The sequence below is a fragment of the Tursiops truncatus genome, chromosome 6 (genome assembly GCF_011762595.2).
Source record: "Tursiops truncatus isolate mTurTru1 chromosome 6, mTurTru1.mat.Y, whole genome shotgun sequence".
NCBI lineage: Eukaryota > Metazoa > Chordata > Mammalia > Artiodactyla > Delphinidae > Tursiops > Tursiops truncatus.
The window spans coordinates 97,279,221-97,292,213 of record NC_047039.1 but is presented as its reverse complement, the minus strand read 5'-3'; the positions used below and the strand labels follow the sequence as shown (position 1 = coordinate 97,292,213).

Here is a 12,993-nt window from a genome sequence, read left to right as displayed (position 1 = left end):
AGGGTTAGTGCTCGAAATAATCAGAACTGGGGAGACATGTGAGGTAATGACGGAGAGCCCTTCTTGTATTCCAGCAGCAAACGGGTATGTCTCTCTCCTCCTACCCTCCCACCGGTACAGAACTGCTCCCAGCGGGACACTGGGATTCCTCACTGTGGTCTAATTTTAAGTGAATCAAATGAGGTGGCACTCTGCCACATCCCTCTGGAAACTATTCAGAAATCGAGCAGATCTCATCCTTTGAAAATGTTCCCTGAATAATGGAAACATGAGGAAGAGGAATATACTAGAGACCCCGGATGCATCTTTCAACCACAGTGGAATGCAATATGCCAGACACACTTTTACAGTGGTCAGGATGGACGTGGGAAAGATTTTGGGGAATATAACAATAAGGTCTGCTGTCATCTTAAATCGCTTTCACTGCTAGATGCCCTCAAGGATTAAATGACACAGTGCCAGGCACACTGGGAGGGACTCAATCCCATTTCAATCCAAGACATGTAGATACTGTTACATGGCTGCTACCATCTAGGTAAGAGACTAGAGTTTTCTGCTTTTCATATAGATATTACACTGTGTTGGAAAGTTTCTAAGAGTTCATCTAGTTCTAAGTTGATTTGCTCATTTAAAAGATGGGAAAACTAAGCCCGAGTAGGAGTCTAGGGTAAATTCACACCAGTAGAGAGTGCCAGGACCCAGACAAGAATCCACTACATCTAACCTCCATTCAGCTCCTTCTTTACCAAATCTGTGCTGCTTCTTTCCCAAGGAAAAAAATCAAATAGTGCATTGATTCTTCAGGGTAAAGGTTTGCGTTTTGTTTTTATAAGCATATATTGAAGAGACCAAAACTTCAGTAGAAAATGTAAAGCTTTTAGATTTGAGATTTCATATTTCTATTAGACAAATTAGGGCAATATGTATGCTTCTCTCTTTCTGACATCACTGAGTTGGAGTAAGACTCTGGAGCTAGGAATCAGGCAGAAGTGCTCCTCTGATCCTAAACAAACGACTCACAGCATCATGGGAGTACCAGGTTGAAAAGCATTAGAAATGCCATCTTACCACCCACCCCGCACCCTCCATACACAGAGGGTAGTAATGTAATGACCTCTGAAGTGTCTGTCAAGTACCTGTCCCATTTTCTGAGGACCCATCATGTACTAAAACCATCATTTCAATGTTACTAATTTAATTCCAACAACACGTTATGAAGTAATTGTTACTTTCTATACTTTACAAGTGAGAAAATTGATTCTGAGAGAGATGAGATATTTTGTACAAAGTTCAGGGCAAGTTAGTTGTAGAACTGCTATTCAACCAGGCTTGCTTCACCCCCACCCCACCCCCCCACCCCGCCCAGGGGCACAGATTTTGGTATCAGTTAGAATTGAGTTTGGACCCTGAGTCTTTGCTTTGAAACTGTATAGCCCTGGCCTCACAACCTGTCTCTTCATCTGGAAGAAAAGAAAGAAAGAAAGAGAGAGAGAGAGAGAGAGACACGGAGAGAGAAGGAGAGGGAGAGGGAGAGAGAGAGGGAGAGAGAGAAAGAAAGAGAGAATGAGAAAGAAAAGAAAGAAAGAAAAAAAGGAAGGAAGGAAGGAAGAGAGAGGGAGGGAGGGAGGAGGAAGGAAGGAAGGAAAATAGTACCAAACTCTGAAGGAATTCATGAGAATTGAGTTTGTCTTTGTGAAGTGCTTTACATGGTACTTAATATGATAAGTGCTCAGTAAACCTTAGGTGTTATTAGTAGTATTATACCAACCTATTTTTCTGGGCCATGGTTTGCCCGTTTATGAATGAACATATCTGGACTAGAAGTCTCCAGAGTTCTTCCAGCTCTGATAATCTGTGGCTGTACGCTCAACTGTCAAGTAACTGTGTTGATACAGCTCTCAAGCCTATGTGTAAAGCAGTGATGTACATGGTTTGTTCAGCCTTCAGCCTTCTTTCACTTTGGAAACTCATGATAGGAGAAGCTCTTTTTATCTTTTTTTTTTTATAAAACCCCCCATGGCAACATAGACAAAATCCACCATTATGCTGCCTCAAAATCAGCCCAAGCATTAGGAAAACAAACAGAGGCTTTTGGGTGTTCGACTAATCAAGATTTCTGCCACTCCTGTCTTGGTGGGATAGGTATTCCTAATCAGACTGAGTGACCGACAGTTCACGTCTGTTCAGTGGGTGAGAAGAGAGAGCTCCATCTGGTGCATTCATTCATTCACCGCCAAGAAGAGAATCCCAGTCAAAAGTAAAAGCAATTCTGCCTCTAGTTGTACCTAATCACCCAGCAGCAGAAAGGCACGTGACGGAGGCGTCTGCCCAGTGTCCAAAAGCAGAGCAGATGTTTCCAATTGCTCCCTCCTTTGTAATTCTACCCTGGAAATAAAAATGTAAAACCTTGAAAATAGTAAGAATACATGAGCCTCACAAAGGGACAAACACAGCAGAAGATGAACAGCATGGGATAAGAGAGTGGCTGCACTGAGAGTCAACCCATGGGAGCATTTAGAAATTATTTTTCCAATCAGATCTGCACCCAGGGACACAATTGCCCCTCTGAATACCTTTCACTTGAGAGGAAAGTATGACAGATCCTATTAAATGCATTTTCTTTTAATGGAAAATAAACTGGATTTCTTTATGAGCCAACACTTGTCTGAGAAGCTCTGATATTCTAACAGATTTGGTTTGCAAGAAGAAAATATCGATTAATCCTAGATATTATATGGGTTTAGCAATAGTGCTTTAGTAGAGTTCTGAAAGATTTCTGAAGATAACTTGGAATCAGTGTCACCAAATGTAAGAGCTAGAAAGAATCTGAAAATTTGAGTGATCAATGAAACATACCCATTTTACGGACGGAGAAGCTAAGACATGAAGAAGTTAACTTGCCTGAGATTAGAGAATGAGTCAAAGACGAAATACTACACATACCATCAAATTTAGGCAAACCTGAAACATGTGGGTAGATAATCATATTTACTTGTCTCATATAGTTGAGTACATTAATTTGAACTGTTATTAAAACCACTTCAATTCCAACTTTCAGGCTTATATGATCAGTACAACAAGGAAAGAGAATGCTAATTCATGATTGTAACGCCATCTTCTACTTACTTCACCCTTGCTCTGGCATAATATTAAAAAAACAGCCTAAAATGAGTCTTATGCCAGGTAGGAATGAGCACCTTTGAAAAAAATGCCAACAGGGAAAAGTAAAACATTAAATAAATAAAATGTTTACATTTGCTTCTTGAAAAGAGGCGATCTGTGTCCTCACATAGTAATGAACTGCAATTTAAAAATTGCAACACATGTAGCTGATACTATATTCTTCCTTATTTTCAGCCAGAGTTGGTCTCTCTGGAGCTGTACTTCTTGGTCATTGTTGGGCCTTCAGTGACCTCTAGAAGCAAGTCCCATTCAACAACTGCCCTTCAGGTATTGAAGACCAGAGATCATGTGCTCCGTAAGTCTTCTTCTTTCCAAACCACCACCCAGTTCTTTCCACTTGGAAATCCTCTGCAGTAGTTGGTGCTGTGGTGGTTCATTTTATGTGTGAACTTGGTTAGGCTATGGTACCCATTTGTTTGGTCAACACCAATCTGGATGTGAATGCCTGGGAGGATATATTTTAGATGTGATTAACATTTAAATCACTAGACTGTCAATAAAGTAAATTATTCTCCATCGTGTGGGTGGGCCTCATGCAATCACTTGAAGGCCTTAAGAGCAAAGACTGAGGTTCTCCAAAAGTGGAAGGAACTCTCAAGACTAGAAGATAGAAATTCTGCCTGAGTTTCCAGCTTGCAACCCTGCAGAACTTGACTGCAGTATCCACATCAGCTCTTAGCTGAATTTTCAGCCTGTCAGCTTGCCCTAAGGATTTCAGACCCAGAGGGCTGCACATTCACATAAGCCAATTCCTTAATAACTTGCTCTCTTTCTCCCTAGATCTTTTCATAATCATAATTCTAGCTTGTTGCTCATATTGTGGATAAGACAATGTTAGAAATGGCATTAGCTTGAAAGAAGAATGGAGGGTGTTTCATTTCCCTCTGGTGATGGACATGGCAAAAATAAAAAGCCTCCGCATGTATAGGGATTAAGTTACATTATAATGTAATAAATATAAATATTATATTTAATATTATAAACTATTCTCACAAATGTGTTCTCAGGCGAGCTAGACACTGATTCTATTTTGCAGATGACAAATGAAGGTCTGGGGATATAAAATGATTTACCCAAGACCTCTAAGCTCATGAGTGGTAGAACTCCAAGTCTGATACTCTCCCTGCCACCCCTTTCCACGTCTTCCTCTCAATAAGTAGACAGAGGAGCTACAGAGGCGATTCTTCTGGGGCTACGATGCACACGCATGGGAATCTGACCCACTGCAACCAGGAAAGGCAAAAGGAAAGGCCTCTGCCAAGGTCAGACCATGCGTGGCCTGAGGTTATTATTCACCATTCCAGCCTCAAGAACTCTGCGAGATCAACGAGAGCATACACTGGGAAATAAAAGAGGCATGAGAAAATTTTACAAATTGGCTAGTTTTTGTTTCCTGTTGGCTTTTCCTGAACATTCTTGGCACCAGATGAGAGGAATGTGGTAAAACGTCCCTGTGAGATGCTATCCATTTAGAGACAGGGGAGCAGTGAAATACCCTAGCCCTTGATGCCCTAAGGGCTCGTCTGCACTTCCTGAGGTTTTCCTGGTAACCAATGTGGTCGACCTTTTGTCATATCGAATAGGTTTTAGAGAATCTCAAGGCATCAAGGTTATGGCACTATCTATATTTCTGCTGCTGGCTCTGATTTGGAAATGTCAGTAAAGGAGGTTGGCTCCATGCTTACTAAAGACAGTGTGCAAGCTCAATCTTGTCTTACCCTAACTGGCAGAACTGCCCATCATAATACGCATTTCACAGGGTTAGAGTTAGTAACAAGAAGTCACATTGTACCCTGTTTTAAAGAAAACAAGTGTCCAGACCCTGAACCTGGAAGACAGACTCAATAAGGGAGTTAACCCTCACATTTGAGAAGGATTCTCATGTTATGATGTAATAGCAGCAGCTGTGATTTATTGAGCACCTACTATGGGCCATGTATTTTTATAGACATTATTTACAATTCTCAATTCTCATAACAACCCTGGAAGGCATGTAGCAGAAAATTGATACTTGGTGAAAGGAAGTACGTTGCTGAAGATCACATAGCTAGAAAATAGCTAACCCAGGCAGGCTTGTCTGGTAGATGTTTCTGCTACTACACTGAAGGATTTCTCTCCAGATCATATAAAAAACATATTATTTTGCAAGGGAGAAATCTCTTTCTCTCTCTTTCTCTCTCTCTTACACACACAGACACACGCAAAATACACACATGCACAGAAATTCTTCCTATAGAATGTAAATGAAATCCTGATAAAAACAGCCATTTTCTCAAACAAAGTGTATTCATCTTTCAGGACCTAGAAAGTGGCTACAGTTATGTTTGGTGTTCAATTGATATTTGTGAAATTAAAAATGCACCATTTATTACAGTTGACCCAAAGCATTTCATCTAAGACCTTTTCTCTCTACCACCCCATCAGATATATTTCTAAAAGAAAAGTCACTAAGTCTTTCAACAGGCATGCACAGAGCACGTATTCTCGTGGGAGACGTAGTTCTAGAAACTGGGATACAGATTTATAGGAGAGAGAATGCTAGCTTCTAGAGAGGCAGCTGTCTTCTAGGACAGACAGGCTTGTAGACAGATCATATCCAAGAGTGTCATTAGTCCTAGGCACGTGCACATGGGGCCGGGAGAGCATTGTGGAGGTCTATATTGATAGCTGTAGAAAGATATGAAAACCCAAACTGCTTCAGTGCTTGGCCAAATGTAGCGTTTTCTTGTTCTCATGCTTATTCTCATACAAAGAGGCCTTTAATTATGTGTGATTCTAGGTTTTCCTCTTAGAACCATAGGACCATGGGAGTTGGCAAATTTGTAGATCATCTTAAAATAGATATCTGGCTTGGGCCATAGAATGGGCTAGAGAATTGGAAAGCCCTACTGCTATACAATACTTGGAAACCCTAGATGTTATATGAGAGTTCCTTTTAAATACACAGCTGAATTCACAAGAAAATAGAAATTTATAAGCGCACACACACACACACACACACACACACACACACACACACACACACACACGAAGAAGCAATTGAGATCCAGAAAATAAGCAAGTAAATGGCTGCTGTAGCTGTCCTAGGAAGGTGGGGGAAATACGGAGGGTTGTTCCTGGGGTCTTGGTGATACAAGGATCAGAAGAGGAGAATTTGGGCATGCTCATGCGTAGGAGTTGAAATTCAGATCTCTGCAATAAGCCAGGCCTCTCAAAATTCTACAGCTCAATTAAAGGTGAACTGAACTTGAATTTTCCCTCCTGAGCAAAGGTATCTTTCATGGCAGTCTATCCCAGCAGAGCCTGGGAAGTTACTACCCAGTCTAAAGTATGCTGTGATCTCCTTTTAGTGTAACTACCTCTACGTGTTCTGTGTCACTTTCCATCAAAGAAAGTTTCTCTCTCTTTTCCTTGGCTCTCAGTTGAAAAAATATAATGAGCAATTTCATGATGATATGAAGTGCTTTTTGATAAACTTGTCCAAATGCTCATTAGAAGGGTTTGTTCCAGTTTACATGCTCTTCCTCTGCGTATGACAAAGCCCTTTGCTGTCGCTCCTTACTAACTTCTGGGTGTGCTACAAAAAGTAATCTTTGCCAATCTGATAGAATAACATCTTTTAAAATTCAAGGTGCGTGTAGTTGTTTTCTTGTGAAGTCAAACACCCCTTCATGTGTGTTTCAGCTGTGTCACTTGTGAATTATTGTTACATGTCTGTGTCAATTTCCATTTATCAGCAATTTTCCATTGCTTTTTTGTTTGTTGTTGATAATTATACTTAATATTTACACAGCATTCATGTCAGTGTCAAGCGCCGTTTTCAATGCTTGACTTGCTATTATTCATTTAATCCTTACAATAAATCCTATAGGATAGGTACTGTTGTCCCCATTGGTACAGAGGACAACTTGGAACATTTCATATAAATGATACCATACAATACGTGTTTTTTATGACTGTATTCTTTCACTTAGCAAAATATTTTTATATTACTTTCTCAGCATGAAGCTTAATGGACAATGCTATTATATAAATTAAATCTTCAAACCCACATGATGCTCACATCCGTATTTATGGAGTCTGGGGTTGTTACCAATTCTAGTTTCTTGTACCTAGTGGGAAGGCTATTGTTTAGCCAAGCCTCCAAGATGGGAGGCACTTAGAGGGCATAAAGCCCCATGAAAATGGAAAAGGGGTAAAACCCTCATTCTAAGCAGTGGTATCATTCATAGCAGTTTGTTCTTGTGGGTAGTTTGGGGACTGGGAAGTTAAACCCTGGTCTAGGATGTACTGTGTTATCCCTTTCTTTAAGTAAATATCTTTGTATGTTTCTGGGGCTTTTTAAAATTTATTTATTTATTTTTGGCTGTGTTGGGTCTTTGTTGCTGCGCGTGGGCCTTCTCTAGTTGCGGCGAGCGGGAGCTACTCTTCATCGCGGTGCGTGGGCTTCTCATTGCGGTGGCTTCTCTTGTTGCAGAGCATGGGCTCTAGGAGCGCAGGCTTCAGTAGTTGTGGCACGCAGGCTCAGTAGTTGTGGCTCATGGGCTTAGCTGCTCTGCGGCATGTGGGATCTTCCCGGACCAGGGATCAAACCCATGTCCCCTGCATTGGCAGGCAGGTTCTTAACCACTACACCACCAGGGAAGTCCCTCTGTGTTATTTTTCATTAAGATATCTTTACATTCTCTGGGTCCATTGGTGTCTTTCCTATATGTGTGACAAGCCCAATGTGAGAATATGAAATATTTTGATGATCTAATTAGCAGATTAATCTGATAGTCATGACAACCCTTATCCAACAATTGGTGAATACCCATTTGTTCACCATTCATTTCTTTGTTAGATATTTATTTAGCCCCTTCTACTATTAGTCAATCTTGTAGGAGTATGGGCTATGTGATTGAGTAAAATCAAGATCCCTGGCCCAAGAAACTTAAGTTCCAGTGGAAGGAACTTACTTTTTCTTTCCAATTTCATGTGGAACAATTAAACAAATTGAAGTTGTAGAACCTAGCTGACCAATTTAAAGATAGGAACATAAAATAGAAACGTGAAATGTCATACCCAGAACCACAGAGTGCACCACCCAGATCTTCTTATGTCTGTCTTACCTCTGGCCACTGCCCAGCACAAGCAGAGAGTCAAAAGTACCTGGGAGTTCATAACCTTCTCGGGCGGCTCTTACCAGTGACAGACAGGGATGACAGTGTGAAAATCCAGCTCCTTTGCCTTGAGCGAGGACAAACTGAGGAGGAATATGCTCCAGAGCTCCCTGTGGGATTAGGCTGAGATGGGGACTCGCTTGACATCTCACCCTTGCTTGATTTCTTCCCATCCCTCTCCTACTTCTCCCTTATCATTCTCTCCTGGGAGCATGTCCTTAATAAATAACACATGCATGAATCCTCATTCCAAGCATTGCTTTTGGGAAAGCTAACCTAAGACATAGCATTAGTAAATGGTGGAGCCAGAATTTCTGTATCTGATTTCTGTATCAGAATTTCATACAGTCTCCATACAGAGAGAAGTAAGTCAGAAAGAGAAAAACAAATACCACATGCTAACACATATATATGGAATCTATCAAAAAAAAAAAGGTCATGAAGAACCTAGGGGCAGGATGGGAATAAAGACACAGACCTACTAGTGAATGGATTTGAGGACATGGGAAGGGGGAAGGGTGAGCTGGACAAAGTGAGAGAGTGACATGGACATATATATACTACCAAACGTAAAATCAATAGCTAGCGGGAAGCAGCCGCATAGCACAGGGAGATCAGCTCTGTGCTTTGTGACCAGCTAGAGGGGTGGGATAGGGAGGGTGGGAGGGAGGGAGACACAAGAGGGACGAGATATGGGGATATATGTATACGTATAGCTGATTCACTTTGTTATAAAGCAGAAACTAACACACCATGGTAAAACAATTATACTCCAATAAAGATGTTAAAACATTAATTAATTTAAAAAATAAATTAAAAAAATTTTTCATACAGTCCCTTTTATACCACAGAGGGGAGGAAAATAAGAGTTAGATAGTTTCATGTTTTTTGCTTAAGGCCGTGTATCTTGTAAGGGACACAAATCTAGTATTCAAAAACCCAGTGATGTCAGCTGTACCCCATTGCCTTTTAAAACCTATTAGACTTCGAAAACAAACTTACGGTTACCAAAGGGAAACATGTTGGGGTGGGGGGGAGGGATAAATTAAGAGTTTGGGATTAACAAATACACACTACTGTATATAAAATAGATAATCAACAAGGACCTATTGTATAGCACCGGGAACTATACTCAATATTATGTAATAACCTGTATGGGAAAAGAATCTGAAAAAGAATGGATATATGTATATATATAAATGAATCGCTTTGCTGTACACCTGAGATGAACACAACATTTTAAATGAACTCTACTGTAAAATAAAATTTAAAAAGAAACTTATCAGAGGGAAGTAAATTTATATCAGTGAGCTGCAGAGATTTCTCACAGTCTCCCAATCAGAATTATGTTTATACTGAGTCTCAGTTTCTCCATCTATAGCATTAGGACATTGCTGTTTACTTCAATATATTTGTTTATTTAATCAAGTGGAATAACACATGGAAAGTGCTCGGTATAGATCTTAATACACAGCTAGATGCTCAGAGTATGTGTCCTTCACTGAAGAGCCAGGGTAAAGAAAAATTAAGCAAATAAGGGCTCCAGTGATCAAAATTGTTTTAACCAACCGCAGGATTTTCTTGAAGCAAAGCTGCTATTTCCGGAAAAGTACTGAAAATAACAAATAATCCTGTCAGTTCCCCACACAAAATGGACTGCATCAATGTCTCTATGGACGTGATGGGTAAATAAAGGAGCTCATATGTTCAGAAGATTTCTTAATAAACCTCAGCCCCTTCCCAAAGAAGAAAAGCCACGGGAAGACAGGCCTGCCACGTTCAAACTGCTGTGACCCCGCCAGCCCTTCCTAACTGCTAACTAGGCAATTCTCAGGAGCCCAGGAAGGAAATCCAGAAGTATATAAACATGAAATGAACCAAGCGTGCAATCGATTTTCTGTTCTCTTTTCTCCCCTTCTGTTTTGTTTTGATGTGTGTGTGTGTATGTGTGTGATATTTATTTATTTTTATCATCATCAGGACATTAGTACTCAGAGGGAGGAAAATGCCTCTTGAATGAGATGTTTGTAGGGAAAATTACAAGGGAGAGGATGCTGACTTTGACCGAGCAATGCCCTCTGAGGATTGGGGTGGATCAGAATGGCTTCTCATGTTTTTTCTGCTCCCCTAATGGAAGTAAAATAACAAGATGAAATAGAGGGGATGGAACAGTTAGCAGGAGGATAAATACCAAGGAAGCGATGTAAACACAGCCCCCAATTTCCCCAGCGAGTAAGAGAATGAGGAATGTTTTATTTATCTCTCTTTGCAATCTCTAAGGCAGAATATGGTGCTGCCTTCCTTTGGGAATATCCTCTATAAATAATCAAAGAATTGCAGGACCGGGGTTTGAATGAAGTGAAAGGAACCCAAGAGACTGAAAATTTCTCCAGATTCCAGATCTTCCTGTAACTCTTCTAGGAAGCGTCTCTTGATCCTCCCAAGCAGTGAAAGAACAGAAAGAAGAAGCCCTTTAAAATCGAGGTGCTTGAGTTGTCATTGACTGGGTCCACTCCCCTTGTTATTTTAGGTTACAAAAATTGTTGCCAGCTGTAGCTAAGACGCATATTAAGCTTGCCCTGAACTTTCAAGTGCGTATGTAGCGTGGGTTCTAGAATTAAACCACCCAGTTTAAACACTGCATTTATTACTTATTAAGTGTGTTACCTTGAGAAAGTTACTTAACTTCCCCAAGCTTCGGCTTCCTTATCTGTAAAAACTGGAGTGAAACTCATAATAATTCCTATTTAATAGGATTAACATGGTAATTTACATGAAATTCTTAGCACAATGCCTAGAATGTATTAAGAGCTCCATAAAGCCTAGAGATTAGTCTCGTCGTTATTGTTGCTGTTTAAGTCATTAAAAAAAAATAGAAGTAGAATCTATATTCATGTCTCCCATCTTCAAATTCACCCTTCTTTTTTTCACTGCTCTGTCATTTCTAATCTCTTGATTAAGATTTTATATTTTTTCAGCAAATTTCACTGTTCCAGTGTATAACACCTGGCGATCTATCTATCAATCTATTATATATATATATCCATGAAGCAATTACGTAATAGGTTGCCTGTAGAACTTCTTAGACCAGGCCTCAGCTCATACAGATCCAACATGCTTTAATAAATGTTAACCAGATAAACATGGACCTGTTTCATCCGCATAAAGAATACAGATGCATTTGTCTTGGCAAACGGAGTCAAACATCTCTGACAAAGTGTTCGCTGAATATGCATTGAAATGATGAGACTGTATTTTTGGAGGGAAGACTTGATCTTCTTTTAGAAAGTGCAGGGCTAAAATGATAAAGGAAGGGCTTCCCTGGTGGCGCAGTGGTTGAGAGTCCTCCTGCTGATGCAGGGGACGTGGGTTCATGCCCCGGTCCAGGAAGATCCCACATGCCGCGGAACGGATGGGCCCGTGAGCCATGGCCGCTGAGCCTGCGCGTCTGGAGCCTGTGCTCCGGAATGGGAGAGGCCGCAGCAGTGAGAGACCCACGTACCGCAAAAAATAAAAAATAAAAAATAAAATAAAATGATAAGGGAAGACTTGTGGCCTTTGTACTGGGACTTAAAGAACATGTGGACCTTAGATGAAGGAAGAAACAAAGAAGGGCATTCCAGATGGGCCAGCCACATAAGCAGAGGTGTAGAGGACTAGCGGAACTTGCCCATAAGAATATTCTTTAATCTTTAGGCTTCCGTTTAAAAGTCATTCAGTCAGAAATGCTTTCCTCCATGCCTCCGTTAAATAGTGTTCACCTTTTATTTTCCCCTCTCCTAGCATCTTAGAGTTTTCCTTTAAAGCACGTTATTACTATTTAAAACTGAATATATATCCACGTATGTTGAGAAGAGTACAGTGGAGTTTACATGTTTTCAGTTAACAGCAGTCTCCTTCGTTTGCTTTATGAGGGTAAAAATCAGGCGTTTTTTTTTTTTTTTTTTTGCGGTACGCGGGCCTCTCACTGTTGTGCCCTCACCCGTTGCAGAGCACAGGCTCCGGACGCGCGGGCTCAGCGGCCATGGTTCACGGGCCCAGCCGCTCCATCTTCCCAGACCAGGGCACGAACCCGTGTCCCCTGCATTGGCAGGCGGACTCTCAACCACTGCGCCACCAGGGAAGCCCCAGGCCTATTTTTATGTATAGTTGACCTTGGTACCTAGCACCATGACTACGTGACCCATTGTAAGTGCTATTAGACATTTCTTTCCTGAATGAATAAATGAGTGAATGTATTAATGGGACAATCAGGAGACTCACCTGCATAGAGGGAGATGTCGTGGTATAGAGAAATTGAAATGGATGAGGAGAAAAACAGATCACTCTGCCACTGCCCCCGACAAGGGCCGTAAATAAATCCCTACTCTGCTCTGAGTCTCCAGGGTCTTTTATGTAAAGTCAGAGTTGGAGCCTAAGCCAGTGCATGGGTTGTTCTAGGTTTTTATGTTTCTCTAATTCTTTACTTAGAAGTGTTGCATTTTACTAGCTAGTACTCATTGGCAAGAACACAGATATGATAGTGCTTTCTAATATGCAGAGAAAGGGCAGTGGAGGGTTTCTTTCTTTCTCCATTATACAAGGATCCATTGAGCATCTGCTGTGTACAAGGTCTCAGGGGAGGCAGAGTTGACTAAAACATGGCCCC

General features: G+C 40.9%; 1 long non-coding RNA gene across 1 annotated transcript in view; it reads left to right on the top strand.

Annotated features, from left to right (window-relative positions):
• The first annotated feature begins 3,148 nt into the window (after positions 1-3,148).
• Positions 3,149-12,993, top strand: part of LOC141278907 (uncharacterized) — a 137,822-nt gene continuing 127,977 nt past the window's right edge. Inside the window, exons 1-2 of the long non-coding RNA XR_012332309.1 lie at positions 3,149-3,183; positions 3,358-3,478. This is a non-coding gene — a long non-coding RNA (uncharacterized lncRNA). The remainder of the gene's footprint in view (positions 3,184-3,357; positions 3,479-12,993) is intronic.